Genomic DNA, 15232 nt, shown 5'->3' with positions numbered 1-15232 from the left:
ATCAGAAATAAGACGGCCTTCGACGAAGGCAGCCTGTGTTTCTGAGACTACGCTGGGGAGGACCTTCTTCAATCTACTAGCCAACAGTTTGGATACTACCTTGTAGGCGACATTGCAGAGGCTAATAGGTCGGAAGTCACTCATCTTCTTCGCATTCAGCACCTTGGGGATCAAACATATGTTGGTTCCATTCATCCCGTCCTCAAGTTCTCCAGTGCTGAAGAACTTTTGCACCATAGTTGTAATGTCCAAGCCACTTGTATCCCAGAATTGTTGAAAGAAGTACCCGTTCATCCCGTCTGGACCAGGACACTTGGATGGGTTAATTGCGAACACTGCTTTTCTAACTTCCTCCTGCGATACCGGCTGCATTAGATGACTGTTCTGCTCCGCAGAGATCAGTTCTGGCATGTCCTGCCACTCGACCTCGTCCAAACCAACGTCTTCTGATGAGAACAGGGTCTTGAAATACTGCTCTGCTACTCTTCCTAGGTCCTCATCAGCGAACCATTCGGTCTCTTCCTCGTCGATCAGGCTTTTGATCCTATTCTGCGCTCTTCTGTTTTTGGTCACCGCATGGAAGAACTTCGTGTTCATATCTCCTGATCTCAGCCAGTTGATTCTGCTTTTGAGAAGCCAGAAAATCTCTTCATTGTGATATTCCTCTGCCAGCTCCTTTCGTAGCCTCTCGAGCTCTTCCTTTTGAAACAATTCCTGGCGGGTTGCTTCATCAATTTTGTAGCTCAGCTCCTGGATTCTCATGGCTGAACTTGGCTTTGCTTGTCGCTTCCATACAGATATAGCCTTTCGGCAAGTAGAGATCCTGCACATCAAACTTCCTTGGCCGCTGCTAGCTGCCCTCCAACCCCTTGTGACTGTCTCTACAAAACCCTCTCTTTTAACCATCCTATGATCGTACTTGAAGCTCGTGGGTTTCTTTCTCTGTAGACCATCCAGGGAGATGATGATCGGGCTATGGTCCGACTGCACTCTTGGTAGGTAGAAGGTTGTAGCGTGCGGGTGGGCTTCCAACCATTCTTGATTTGCTACCGCTCTGTCCAACCTACACTGCACCAATTCATTGTTCCTCTTTCCTGCCCAAGATAATGGATTACCTTTGTATTTAACATCCCATAGACCCCAGTTGAGTAGCATCTGCTTGAACTCCAAACCCTCTCGATCTGATCTGGCTACTCCACCTGATTTTTCTGACTGATCAATCACCTCGTTGAAGTCACCCATTAATACCCAGGCACCCTTCCTATTGGCTCCGATTCTCGAAATTCTTTCCCACACTTCACCTCTTTTACTTCTAACTGGATCGCCGTATACACAGGTGAGAAAGAACCAGAATCCTTGCCACCTTACTTGCAGATCAATCACCCTTTTATTCGCTTGAAGGACTTCAACTTCACAAGAATTCCTCCACATAACCGCTAAACCTCCACTCTTTCCCCTGGCATCTATAGTGACAAGATCATGAAAGCCCAACTTCCCAACTATAGATTCCAGGTAACCTCTCCTACTTTTGGTCTCACTGAGGAATATTATCTCAGGCGAATACTGACCATGTATTCCCTGTAGATGTCGAACTGTCGGGGTATTCCCCAGCCCCTGACAGTTCCAGCTCAGGATCCTCATATTGACCTCGAAGGGTTGGTATTACCCATCAACCCTTCTTTAGTCTGTGCTCCACTTGCCAATGCTATCCTACGGACAGAATGGTTTGGGAAATGCGCTGCTCCAAGAGCAGAATGAACTGGTGTGAAAGCTGCTACACGAGCAGAATGTTTGCCCTCCAAAGGGGTACTGCAGTCAGATACTTCAGTCGTCACCCCCAGTCGTTGAAAAACCGATGGACCCAGCGGATCCTTTTCTGTTGAAGTCTTCCTAGCCTTCTTAGATTGTCTCTCACCACTGCTGTTCTGTCTCCTTCTCTTTGAGGGCTGTGAGTCTTCCACGGTTCTGACATTGACTGGAGTTGAGAATCTCAAGCTCCCTAGTCGTTCAAAGACTGAAGGAGGACTGCGGCTGCCTTTGCTTGATTTACCATCATGTCTCTCCCCCGAGGATGTTCCACTAAGTTTCAGGCGAAGGTCCTGCGAGGAGGTGTTATCTGCTCTGCTTCCCCTGCTTCCTTTTGAACCCCACTCTTTCTCAAAACCTCCCAATCTGTTGAAAACTGAGTCTGCTTCAGCAGGTTCCACCCCTTGTTCTTTCCTTCCCAGTCTCTCAGTAGCACTTTTATTTCCACTCGTTCCACCAGAGCTTCTGGTATTTGCAATAGATTCTTCAGTGCTTCTCGTCTTTTCCGTTCCTCCCTTTCCTTTTATCGGTTGCCAGACTAGTTGGGGTGTTGAGCTGACTCGTTTCCCTCTTCTCTTCTCCTCTTGAAGTTGTTCCTTCTCTTTTCCACTTCTTCGACTTAGTGAGGCTTGAGTACTTCTGGCTGGTTGGGAGCTTCTGGAGCCTCCTTCCTTTGAAGGACCTTTACTTAGGCGTTCCTTAGCTAAGGATTCTTTCTCCTTCAGTTTCTTTCTAAGGTTAGGCTCCTTCCTCTTTTCCTTCTCCTCCCTTACTCCCACCTCATTGCTCATGATCTGTAAGGGGCACTTAGATTGATCATGTGTGAGTCTCTTACATGTGTAGCAAACTTTGAGAAGTTTTTCGTACTCCAGCTCCGTGGGGTATGTGGCCCCAGATTTCAGTCTCGCAATCCTTCTGAACTGTAATGGTTCGTCTGAGTTGACAGTAATCATAGCTCTCACATACTCGATGGAGTTAGAGTTCTTAGCGTGAAGCTCTACTTTATCTACTTCCCCCAGTGGCCCTAGTAGAGTATCGATTACTTCCTTCTTCAGCATCTGTATAGGGAGACCTCTCACTCTAACCCAGAAAGTTATCTTCTTCAAGTAGTCTTCTGATGGGTTCGGGCTCCATTGGTCCAAGACCACAATCCAACCATTGACAAACCAGGGCCCTTTGTTGAGGACATATTGGAGGTCTGTATCTGATCTGAAACTGAACTGGACCTTGTCCTCTCCTACTATCCTCCCCTGTGTTCTATCCTCTAGCCCCCAGATTGGTGGTAGCGCCTTAATCAGACCTCCCACCTTATGGGCATGAGGGTTCAAGCAACGAACAATGACACTCAACCGGTTCTCTTCTATTAGATCCTCCAGCTCCAGCTCTGGGATATCCACCATTTCACCTTCATCGAGAAGCTCTAATTCCTTCAGCTCCTCCATGAGAGAGGGCTCTTTCTTCTTCTTGAAACGATTCATCATCGCGAAGCCACAAGGACTTAATGAAAGCTTGCTTTTGGATCTGCTTCTCTCGATACGGCGCACCAAGAGAAATCGCAAAGCTACTGGACCGCCTTAACTCCCCATCTCTTCTTAACGAAAGGTATCAGCTTTGGTTAATGGGGGTTTATGCGGAGAGATTCAGCTTAGCACCGGAGGGAGATGGCACTAGCTAAAGACCGTACGCGGCTGGATCTACTGGAATAGGTCTCGAACTGTTGTCTGAGCTTGAGTCGCCGCCGTCATCGCCCTTTAGGGTTCTCCAACAAAGTGATCGGGTTTCGTTTTTTTGCTTTTGGGAACAGTTTTGTTTTTGGCTTATAAGACTTTTCTGTTAAAAAAATAAGCATCGAGATTATTAAATGGTTTCTTTGACATATTATAATGAAAAGCCATTTTCATTTGAATTTATTAAGGGACTCCGAGTGACTAACGTCTTTTGGTCTTTCTGATTACATTTAATGATCCTACCAACCGACTAAAAACTATGGAGATGAAGTTTGTAAACTTTCCAAAAAAAAATTTGTAATTTTTTTAAGGGAATTGATTAAGTTATCAATTTTTTCTTTCTGTAATAGCCAAATAACTATGAGCTTCTTTCAAAAGTTAAGTTAAAATTTATGCTCAAGCAAAAAAATTGACTTTTTTTTTGAATTTTGGTTTTTTTTTTTTTTCCGTCAAAGATTTTGATTAAAAAAGGCAAAAGCCTAAAACATTACAAAACCTACAGAGGAGCAAACAAACTAAACGCCCCCAATTGGGCCATACAACACCGGCCCAACTTGAGAAGACACTCCACCCGAAACGCAAAACGACGTCGGCTCTTCATAGATCTCTTCTTCATTTTGGCGCCACGTGTAATCATCCTCAGACCAGAGGGACACGCGTCACTAAAGCCCTCTCCGTCATCTCCGCTTCTCACCACCGTCCGCGAACGACCGTGCGCTTCACCGGACTACACCGGAGTTCTCAACTCCACAACATCCACCGCGAACTCCTCCATCTCTTGGGTTTCCGAAGTAGAAAGCATCAATCGCCAAGCGAGAGCAATTCCTTCGACAATAACGAACCACCGCAAGAGATGAAGTGCCGCCCACAAATCAGCTTTTCCCCCGGAGAGCTTCTATCGTCTTCCGGCGAAAGCTCCTCCGTCTCTGAACCACCTAAAATCCTAGACCAGCGGATAAAGAAACACCGCTATTTCTTCTTGAGCTTCGTCGCTGTCGCCGAAGATCTTCGTCTTCAACCGAGATCTCACTCCACGACCCACGAGCCCATCACCGTTTAACCACCACAACTTAAAAAAACAAAAAGACAAACCCCAAAGCCGACGACGCGAGCTGTGGTAGCCTCCACGCCCCAGAGACTAGACCGACGTCGGTGAAGCTATGGAAGCTTCCACCTCGCGGAGAACAAAGACCGGCGGCGATGGATCTATGTAAGCCTCCACCTCCCGGAAAAAACCCATCTATGAAAATTTAGCCGCGCCGTGACTTCCAACAACCACGTTCTCACTCCACGACCAGAAACCACCGCGGTTGGTGGCTGTCCAGAACTTGAACAAAGCGGACACCGGAAGAAACAGAGAGAAGACAAGGAACGGATGATTAAACCTCAAAGACAAACGACTCCGGCGACGGCACGGACGCTCATGCGCCGGCCGTTCGCCGGAACCAACTGGATCTGCTTTCTCTCTCTACTCTCTCTCTCTGAAATATTTTGACGTAAGTGTCTTTGTTTTGGTCCCCCTAAAATTCAATGAATTTTCTGGTGCCTACTGGTACTAGTGTCTTGATTTTGAACTAGGGGTTGTCACCCCTCTCTTTCTCTGTCCGTTTGGACTTGCAATCAAAAGAATTTTGAGTGTTAAAAAAAATCAGTGAATTCACAAAATGTCATTTTTAAAAATATTTTATTTTATTCAAACATCTTCATCTTCATGGAAATGAGTTATCTTCAATATCACTAACCACTATTAAAAATAAATAAATAAATAAATGCATTAGAAATTGGTTTATATATTTTTTATCACCATTCTTACACACACAAATCATCTATTTTGAATATCCTTTCTCATTTCATCATAAAAACTTAAAATTTTGAAGTTCAAGATTACATCTTTTCGGAGTGGAGCCTGACCCAGATTGGGAGACGACACTGTCTAGGCTGCTTACGGATTCGTATGATCGCCTTACTTTCATTCTTTTCAGACTGGCCTTACAAACCACCATATATTTTACGGCTCGAGTGTAATGAGAGGATGCACAACACCAGCAATAAGTCAGTGGATCGGCTAGCCAAGTTAATCGACAAGTCCGTGAGGAATCGTATTCTGCCACCAACTACGCACTCAATCCCAAAGCACATGTTAATGCACTTTAGGCCTTTGGCTAGTTTTAGTTTCAAAGTCTCTAAAAACTCATTATAGCTGTACATGTACTATTCTTTTGTGATGATCAATAAATTTAACATTTCATAAAAAAAAAGATTACATTTTTGTTAAAAGTTACGCAAGTACGATGATTTTTGGTTAGTAACGAGTTAGTATTTTCCATTTTGAAGTTATGAGTGCTCGGAAAAGGTAAACATGAAGTCTCATCACTATGTATGTTATTTGAGTTTTTCAAATATGTTTTACATAGAAGACATAACCAGAAGTCAGCTCCATCGAAAAGACTTTTCTGACTTCTAGAAAAGTCTTATTGTCAATGCATATGATAGTTCTATGATTGACTATTTTGTAAGTTTCTTATAAAAGATTTCTAGAGATGTTTGCTAACTTTCCTTTATAGCAAAAAAATTCAAGTAAACTTTCCAAAAGGTCTTTCTATAACTAGGTTATTTTTGTAATAACTGATTCTTGCAGATTTTTTTTTTCATATGAGACTTCCACATAAATCTACTCTGAGATATTTCTCGTGAAGTAACAGATCAGTTTTGAAATAAATAAAATTAATAAAAAAATTAAGTTTAAATTAAGTAATTAGTAGATTCCTGTAAAATTCTTCTCACTAAAATACTTCTCCAAAGGTTTACTCTATTTCTATTTCCACGATTTGGTCAAATTCTTAGTTTTGAGAATAGAAAAGTCAAACATGATAAATTGCAACACTAACCTATGTAATTTCTTTTTTGCGAAACTCAAGAGACTTCATGTGATTTAAAAAAAACTTCTCCAGAAATCTTCTCACCTCGAACTTCTCGGGGAGTCATCTATAAACAAGTTAATTTTCATTCAATTTCAAACTCAGTCTGATTTTAAATTATTTGGTTACTTTGTATTTGGAAGACTTCTGAATAAGTCTACAGTTACGCAGACTTCTTCATTAGTTAACTTGCATTTTTGATATATCATTGTTTTTACTGGTTCTGGCCATGGTATAAGTCCGGTTTTAAAGTCTATATTATGTGTTTTGAGTCTATTTTAGAGTCTTTGTAGGTTAAGGTGCATTTTCGAGAATTTTGGAGAATACAAAGCCATTTGGAGCATTTAGAAAATTCATGCCAAAAGCAGCAAGTGATAGTCGATATCTCGAGATGGTGTCGATCGACACTCACTCTTGGTATCGGTCAATACCCATAATGTACGAACAAACTGACACAAGTCTGAAGAATTGTACTTTGACCTAGAAGTTTTTCTTATTTTCAAAGAAGCCCTCGACTTGTTTTTATCTATGTTATGTTTTCTGAAACCATTATATAGGATACATATGCTTTGAAAGATTTTAGAGAGCTTTGGAGAGAACATTCAAAATTCCTTGAGAGATTGAATTTGAACTCTAGTATTTATATCTTTAGTATACTTATGTAGTTTATTCAGTGTTTGATTATGTTTTCATCAACCATGTCTGAGTAAACACCATGTTATATTTAGAGATTTTTTAGAGTTGATAAAGAAATTGCTACTTGATAGAATTACTAGAGTGATTTAATTGATTCTTCATCATGACTGCTATTATTGCTTGTTCATGGAGTAATTAACTAGAACCTTGATCTTAGGATATTTGGTAGACAAGACGGTGTGTTTGATTACCTGAACATAATCATATTGAGCTATATACTTGCAAACATGTATGAGTTTTGCAATGCATTATTACCAACTGTGCTAGCAGAGTTTTTGATAAAATTATCGGTCCATAACATAGTTACATATCTGAAAGTTAGGTTCATTATTGATCTGTTTTGTATCAAGACCCTACCTAGTATCAGGAGCAGCCCTGCTCACAAACAAAATGTTTATGGGTGATAGCTGTGAAATCATAAACCCTTTAATGTATTGTCATGATTTTCGGTTCTGCAATAATGAGTACTGTAGTTATCCATCACAATTCGACCAAAATTGTGATTAGTACAAATATAGAAATATCATCAAACGGGCTTTAATGGGCCGGACCTCTGAGTTTCATGGCCCAAACAATCAGAACACCGCAGCAGGTCGAGAGAGCTTTCGCAATCAGATTGACAACAACGAAAAATCTAACGATGCTACTTGTGAGAGATCCCTCTGCCGTACCGCTGCGGTGGCGGCCTCCGTCGCTACGCTCCGATCATTGAGATCCCCCGCTCAAAATCAGCTATTGCGCAATCCGTTCCCTCACGCGAGGATTCTTCGCTGTTTCTTAATTTCCTTCAAATCGAACTCCTTACGGTAATCAACTATACTCGTCGCCTCTGGTGTTTCTATATCTTCCGGTTGAAAAGGATCGTCTACTTACTAGTTTTGGTGGAGTCTTAAGTTTACTGTGTTGATCTTGAAAAGGATCACGACTTGTTCCCCTGTTGCCTTTGAGATATATAGCTCTTTCGTTGCGAAGACGGTTAGGTCGTGCGCTTTGTAATCTCTCCAATTCGTTTTCTAGATACTATTATGTTCTTTGACGCAACTTCCAGATCAGTTTCATTGTTGTACTGTTGTTACCTTTGAGAGAGCTATAGCTATAGCTCCTTTTGTTGCCAAGACAATTATTAGGTCTACTCGTTCTTGCACTTTGAGATTGACATGCTTGATGGTAAAAATGATCTGCAAAGACGAGATTTCGTTTTAAAATTAAGCTATATCTTTTGTTGCAATGACTTTGAGGTCTAATCTTGCGTGCTCTTTTGTGATTATGTCATAGTGAAAAATGGTTTGCAGTGATGAGAGTTTGTTTTAATGTTTGATAGCCATAACTCTTTCGTTTTTGCTTTGTATGTGATTGGCTGATTGCTGGTGTAAAAATGCTCGGCAGAGATGTCTGCTCTTGCGTGCAATTTTTTTTTGACATGTTTAATGATGAAGCTGCAGATTGTCGGTATCCTCGAGCAAGGGGGCATAGGAAAAGTGCGCAACTTCAGCGAAGATGTGTCTCACATGCCTGAAATCAAAGACAGTGATGTTCTGAATGCTTTCAAAGGATTGATGGCTGCAGACTGGGCAGCGCTGCCTTCTGCTGTTGTTAACGACGCGAAAAAGGCAGTCTTGAAAAACACAGCCGACAAGGCAGGGCTTAACGAATGTGTTCAGAGAAGCTGAAGCTGTTGAAGAGTTTGGTGGGATTCTCAATTCTCTAAAGATGGAAATCGACGATAGCATTGGGATGAGTGGAGAGGTTTGTGTGTTGACTCACTAACCAACCATTTTTTGGGGGTTTGACATGTTTGATGTGTTATTATTTTGTTTCAGAATGTGAAGAGCTTACCAGAAGATATAACCAATGCTTTGCGTCTTGCTTATCAAAGGTATACTACCTACCTAGATGCGTTTGGACCTGAAGAAGTTTACTCGAAGAAGAAGGTTGAGACGGAGTTGGGGACAAAGATGATCCACTTGAAGATGAGATGCAGCGGGCTTGGTTCAGAATGGGGAAAGGTAATTGGACACCCTGATATAAGTTACAAATTCATGAATTTTGGTTTGATTTTCTTCGGTAGGTTACCGGTACTTGGAACATCCGGACTCTCGGGGTCTTACGTGGAGCAAAGGGCTTAAAACGGACAGAGAAGATCCTTAATGATATGTTTGTTATTTGTGTTATTGTGTTTTTAACACATAATAATAAGGTCAATAACTGACCAAAGACGTATAAGGTGAGTGTTAGTTCATTGTTGTTGCCCCGACAAATTTTAAACAAGCTTTTGGGTTCTGTTTGATAAGAAGATAAAAGGAACTGGAGCAACTCTATTTGGTTTCCTCCATCACCAAGACTCCGCAGGAGACTTAGGGAGCGGTGGAAGCAACACAGCTTTTCTTCCTAATCCAAACGGCCATCATTGGCAATGACACAGCTCTTGAACCAGTGACTTGACTTAACGTCTTATGTGTCATAATTTCCTAATTGCACACTCCTAAATGCTCGGCATCCTGGGATATAATCATGGGTTCTGAATCCAATTAATAGCATTGAACATAATTGCATTGAACATAATGAGAATTCATAGTCAAACGACATATTTTTTTCTTTTGAATGAATATAAATTTTGTTCAATCAAAAACCTATTTACATCAAGTGCTTCTACTTTTGATTTGCAAGCTTCAAATTCAAACAATTCAAAATCCTTTGATCATGGCTGCGAGTTGTCTTCTATTCTTGTGCCAAACCAGACACACTTTCAATCGAACTGTTCTATCAACACATCTGATCAGAGCATCCTCATCTTTTGATTGCTCACCATGTCTCCGTCCATTACGCTCTCGCCAAATACGACATATGTTTGAAAAGATCATATATAGTTAAATTAAATATATCGAGGGTTTCCAAACCTAACATAAAACCCAAACCATATTAAAAATAACAAAATTATTTCCGTTCATATGCATATAAGAATTTAACCAAAACACAACTGAAAAAGAAGACAAAATCAATGAACCAACAACTGGCCCGGGCATGTTGGTGTAGTTACTAACTTATTATTGCAGTGTTTAAGCGGCTCCTCAATGGATATAATTCTTCTTGAGGCTCTCCAAAGGTTCTTCAATTGGTCTTCCAAGAGCTTCTAGCTTCCGAGAGATTCTATGATATTTTGGAGATTTTCTAGCGACTTCAGAAACTCCTACTTCACCCTATAACTATCACGATGAGTGAGGAACCTTGAGATAAGTGCTTTTGAGTTTTAAGAAGTTTTGCCCAAAAAAAGAAGAAAAAGTTATGCCCAAATTTCTCATACTCGGATGGACCAAAATTAATGTTAATGCTGCTGTTAAAAAATGCATGCCCAGAAGAAATATCCATATGCATCATAGCTTCCGGTTAGTCTATTTCGTAGTGTGAAAATTTTCACGACTAGATGAACAAACCAACATGAGTTAAAGCTTTAAGCTCGGCTCCCTTATATCGGAAAAATTAATATTGCGTTGCTTGGATGAATAAAGTAAATGTAAACCACGAAATACAAAAAAAGTAGGCATGGGCGTTCGGGTACCCGTTGGCGTTCGAATCGGGTTTTTCGGATTTTTGGGTTTTCGAATTCACGTCTCTAGGTCCCATACTAAAATTTTATTAGTACGGGTCGGTTCGGATAATAACACTTCGGGTTCAGTTCAAAATTGTATTGCTTCCTAAAACTCATAAAGTAACCATATATCGTTCGGATTCGGGTTATATCGGTTCGGTTCGGATATAACCAAAGTAAAAAACAAAAACTTAAAGCAAAACATAAATAAAAACATCTAAATTAAATAAAAATTTAATCTCTCACACATAAAACTGATAAAATAATAATAAAATATTAAATCAAGCATGAAAACAAACATCATTTGTAAACAATATACATTTCCTTATGGAGAGTAGACTTATTATTTTAATGAGCAAATTATAAAGTATCTATTTATAACTAATTGTGTACTTAAAGCATTTATGAAATTTTTAATATTTATTATACTATATCATATTATCATAAATATTGAATTTAATAATTGAAATATTTATATATATTTAAAAATATTTATATTAACTATTAGTTTCGGATTTTTCGGGTTACCCGTTTGGGTTCGGTTAATAACACTTCGGGTTCGGATATTTTTTATACCACCTTACAAGACCCGTTCGGATATTTTTACATTTCGGATCGCATAACGGGTCGGGTTTTTCGGTTCGGATTCGGTTCGGATTTCGGATTCCGGATTTTAAGCACAGACCTACAAAAAAGCCATGAAAACTATCACACTTAGCAAAAGTTTATAACACTAACAGTAAATTTAGTTAAGACTTAAGAGTCCGTTAAAGTTAAGCTATATAAAACAAAGAAAGTAGATCAACCGTAACATTAAATTAAGAAATACAAAGTGATTCTGATTAACAAAGAGATGCTCTTCTACATTATGAGAAGCCATGTTTTATCTAATTAAGAAGACTCGCCACACTATCTTGTACCTACATGGCCTAGCTAGGTATATAAGTACCATATCATCCCTTTCCCCTCCTAATTTACATTTTATACTAATAGGAAGCAAATTATGCAGCAGGAGCATAATCGTAGCCACCATCATCGTCATCACCACCATTTTCAATATTCGCCGCTCGAGACGAATCCACCACATCTTCAACATACACTGCAGAATCACCGTCAAAGCTCTTAATGACCAAGTGTGCGACTAAATACATGATTACTTGTTGGTTATGAAAGTAGAGAGAGAGAGAGTATGCGAGATAAGTTTAAAATGTGGATGTGAGTTTGGTGAAAGAATAAGAGAGACTAGTGAGGTTTTTATAGAAAGTAACGCAAGTGGTGAACGCACTCTAAGGTCAGCATTGCCTTGGTAGGGTTTGTGATTTGCTCATGGAGGTGTGTGTTTCGCCCAATAGATTTTACCTTTTTCCTCACACGTAGGATTTTCTTATGACACATAGACGTTAAGACAAGTCACTGGTTCATCTTTGTTCCTTTCTAGTATCACATGTAAAGGCAAGCATTGTTCCACTTCACTAATATTATTCCCCTAGAACAAAAAACGAGTGGAGCCTTAATATAGTATAATATAATATATATAATCTAATCTGAGGTTGTTACTTACAGGAAACATCGGTCCCCTCTATTAGAATTAATTGGGGGGGGGGGGGGGGAAGATTTATGTTGTTGGTTCAAATTCACAGTAAAGATTTTTTTTTTCTTACAAGAGTATATATTACCAACTACCGTACATCTACCTTGTGACGCAGCCTATTCATAAATTATAGTTTTAACATGTGTCATCCATCCGCAATTATGATTTCACGTTTTCAGATTACTTTTTTTTTTGTCACTGCGTTTTCAGATTACACATGTCAAATATAAGTTGAACTAGACAATAGTTATCAATAGATTAATTTTGAATATAGGAGTGACAATATAACAATATGAGAACGATCAAGCGTGGTTGTTTTCCCCATCTAGAAGATTATGTAGAACATAATAAAAATACACAACTGAACTGATTACACAGAGGTAACATCAAAAATACAGAAAATCAGATTACATACATAATGTGTGTTTTTAAATAATTATTCAGATTTATTTTGGATATTTTAGTTTTAAAGCTTTTTACAAGTAGAGATATATGAATTGTATGAGCATTTATGAATTTCGCTTCTGATGTAGTTTAATTCTTTAGTTTTTTGGGTCGATTTTGTATGAGCATCAATTTTGATGTCGATCCGAACATGACCTTACAATTAGGTCGACTAGACAGAAATCCGGCTAGTGGTCGATGGGAGATAGAGGGTGGTTGATGAATTTGAGATGGTATGGTAGTTTCTGGCTGATTGCTTCTACAATACTCTTTGGTCAACGGGCGGATGATGGATATATGGGTGGAATAAATGACCCCACAATTTTCTTGTACAGAACTTTGAAAAACTTCAATTTTTATGGGCTGCTTCACACACACACAAAAATAGTTACACAAAATTACTTTGCTTAGGCAAAAACCAGGTTTGTTTATTGATTTAAGGTACAAGATACATAGTTGACAAAAGACCGTATATAATGGTCATGTAATACTTGGGTTTTTTGAATCAAGTTACTTTAATTAGAAATCTATAATCTATGAAGTAAAGTGGCTAAACGAACAGCCAAAACATTAACAAAAATAATTCAAAAAGAAATCACAATATTCTTCTTTTTTTTTTGAGAAACAAATCACAATATTCTTACTTTTCCCAAGTATTTTTGCGTAGGTTGACACTGGCAGGAATACGGGTTTCTTGTATCTAGACAAGCTGAGAGTGGTGAATAAGAAAAATATATACATGCCCTTGATGATCGACCATATATATTTTCATGTTTTCATGTGGATCGACTTGCATATCATATGGTTCTTGCCTTCTTGGCCAGTTGCATTTCGGCTGAGAATGTCTTTTGGGCCAGTTGTCTTCATATTGAGGCTGAGCTTGTTGAATTGGTTGCTAACGCCTTCAAGGTTGAGTTATTGAGGCTTAGCTTGTTGAAATTTTCTCACATATCTCTCGTTCCGGACCGAGTCCTTGGAGCTTACTTTAAGGACTTTGAATGGGCAACCTCTTCTTGGTGCAAGCTTGGATTTTCTTTGCTCATGAAACTTTTTTGATGCGGGACCAAACCCAATTGTTTGTTCAAAGGTGGCCTCATTTCTCTTTTTGATTAGTGTTTTTCTTAGTATATTATCATTCTTCATCTTAAATTCTCTTGATCTTTTAGTGCAGCTTATAGATCAGCTCAGCCTTAGTTTTCCATCTTGACCGCTCATTTGGTCCTTTTCAGGGATGATGGCCAAGTTTAAGGCTCTTACTTGCACTACAAGAAAACATTACACATTTTGACCACTTTTCTGACCAACCAAAATGGTCAAAAATAATTGTGACCAAACTCTCACCAATTTGTGATCAATACGAAAAATGGTTAAAAAATGGTCAGAATTTATTAACCAAAATATATTGTCAAAAAGTGGTCAGAAAATATATTATATTTTGACCACATTTCTGACCACTCAAAATGGTCAAAAATAGTTATGACCAAATTCTAACCATTTTGTGATGAATAAGAAATATGGTCAGAAAATGGTTAGAACCTTTTAACCGAAAATATTGTCAAAAGGTGGTCAGAAAATTTTGACCATATTCTTACCATTTTATGAGGATATATGTAGTTTAACCTAGATCTCAAATCTACGTTTCTCTTAGTTGAAAGACCTCCTCATTCCTTTTCTATTTCTCTGTTTTTTTTTTCTACTTTGCTAGTTCATCATCATAACCTCTCTTTTTTTATTGCAGGTCCGGTGGAAATGCTTCAGTGTTACTGCTTTCATCGTTATCCTTCCTCTACCCTTTTTAAGGTGAGATCCATATTTTGTGTTATAAAGAACTGTTATTTAGTATCATACTTTGTAAATGAGTATAGAACTGAACCTGACTGATATACCTAAATTTGGATTTACAGATGTTTGGTTTTTGTTTTTTTTTTTTGTTTTATAGTATCATTTTTGTCAAAACACAACTAAGGCAGTTCAGTTTATTGAGACCATGGAGAAAACGAAGACTAAGAAGAACGAAGAAAAACTAAGAAGAACAGAGGAATCGATTGACATGGCACTCCATTTTGTTTCAACTATTGCTTTTTAATATATGTATTCTTTTTTTTTAGAACACGTGTTCTCATGTTGCTAAATTTTATTTTCTTCTGTCAAATAAAATAACATTTATTACATATTTATTCGATTTTCAGTACTTTTTACTATTTTCATGTTATTATTATAATTATTTAATTTAAACAATTACTCTGGTAAACGGTTAACTAGTAATCAAAAAAATTAATACAAGGAGTGGTCAGAAACCCATCAGTAAATGGATAACTATTTTTGACCATTTTCTGACGTTTGTTTTTGACGACATTCCGACCTCTTAATATGGTCAAAAATTTGTGACCACTTTCTGATCATTGTGAATTTCTGACGGAGCTTTTCTGACGATTATATATGGTCACAAAGTGGTCAAAATAAG

General features: G+C 38.7%; 1 long non-coding RNA gene and 1 pseudogene across 1 annotated transcript; both read left to right on the top strand.

Moving 5' to 3' along the window:
• Positions 1–7800: 7800 nt before the first annotated feature.
• LOC130498424 (succinate dehydrogenase subunit 5, mitochondrial-like) lies at positions 7801–9694 on the top strand (annotated as a pseudogene).
• Positions 9695–14318: 4624 nt separating this feature from the next.
• On the top strand, positions 14319–14939 carry LOC130498478 (uncharacterized). The gene is made up of 2 exons (XR_008937372.1): positions 14319–14568; positions 14708–14939. It is a non-coding gene; the product is annotated as an uncharacterized LOC130498478 (long non-coding RNA).
• The last annotated feature ends 293 nt before the right edge of the window (positions 14940–15232 follow it).

The sequence above is a fragment of the Raphanus sativus genome, chromosome 8 (genome assembly GCF_000801105.2).
Source record: "Raphanus sativus cultivar WK10039 chromosome 8, ASM80110v3, whole genome shotgun sequence".
Taxonomy (NCBI): domain Eukaryota; kingdom Viridiplantae; phylum Streptophyta; class Magnoliopsida; order Brassicales; family Brassicaceae; genus Raphanus; species Raphanus sativus.
This window is presented reverse-complemented; position numbering and strand designations above follow the sequence as displayed.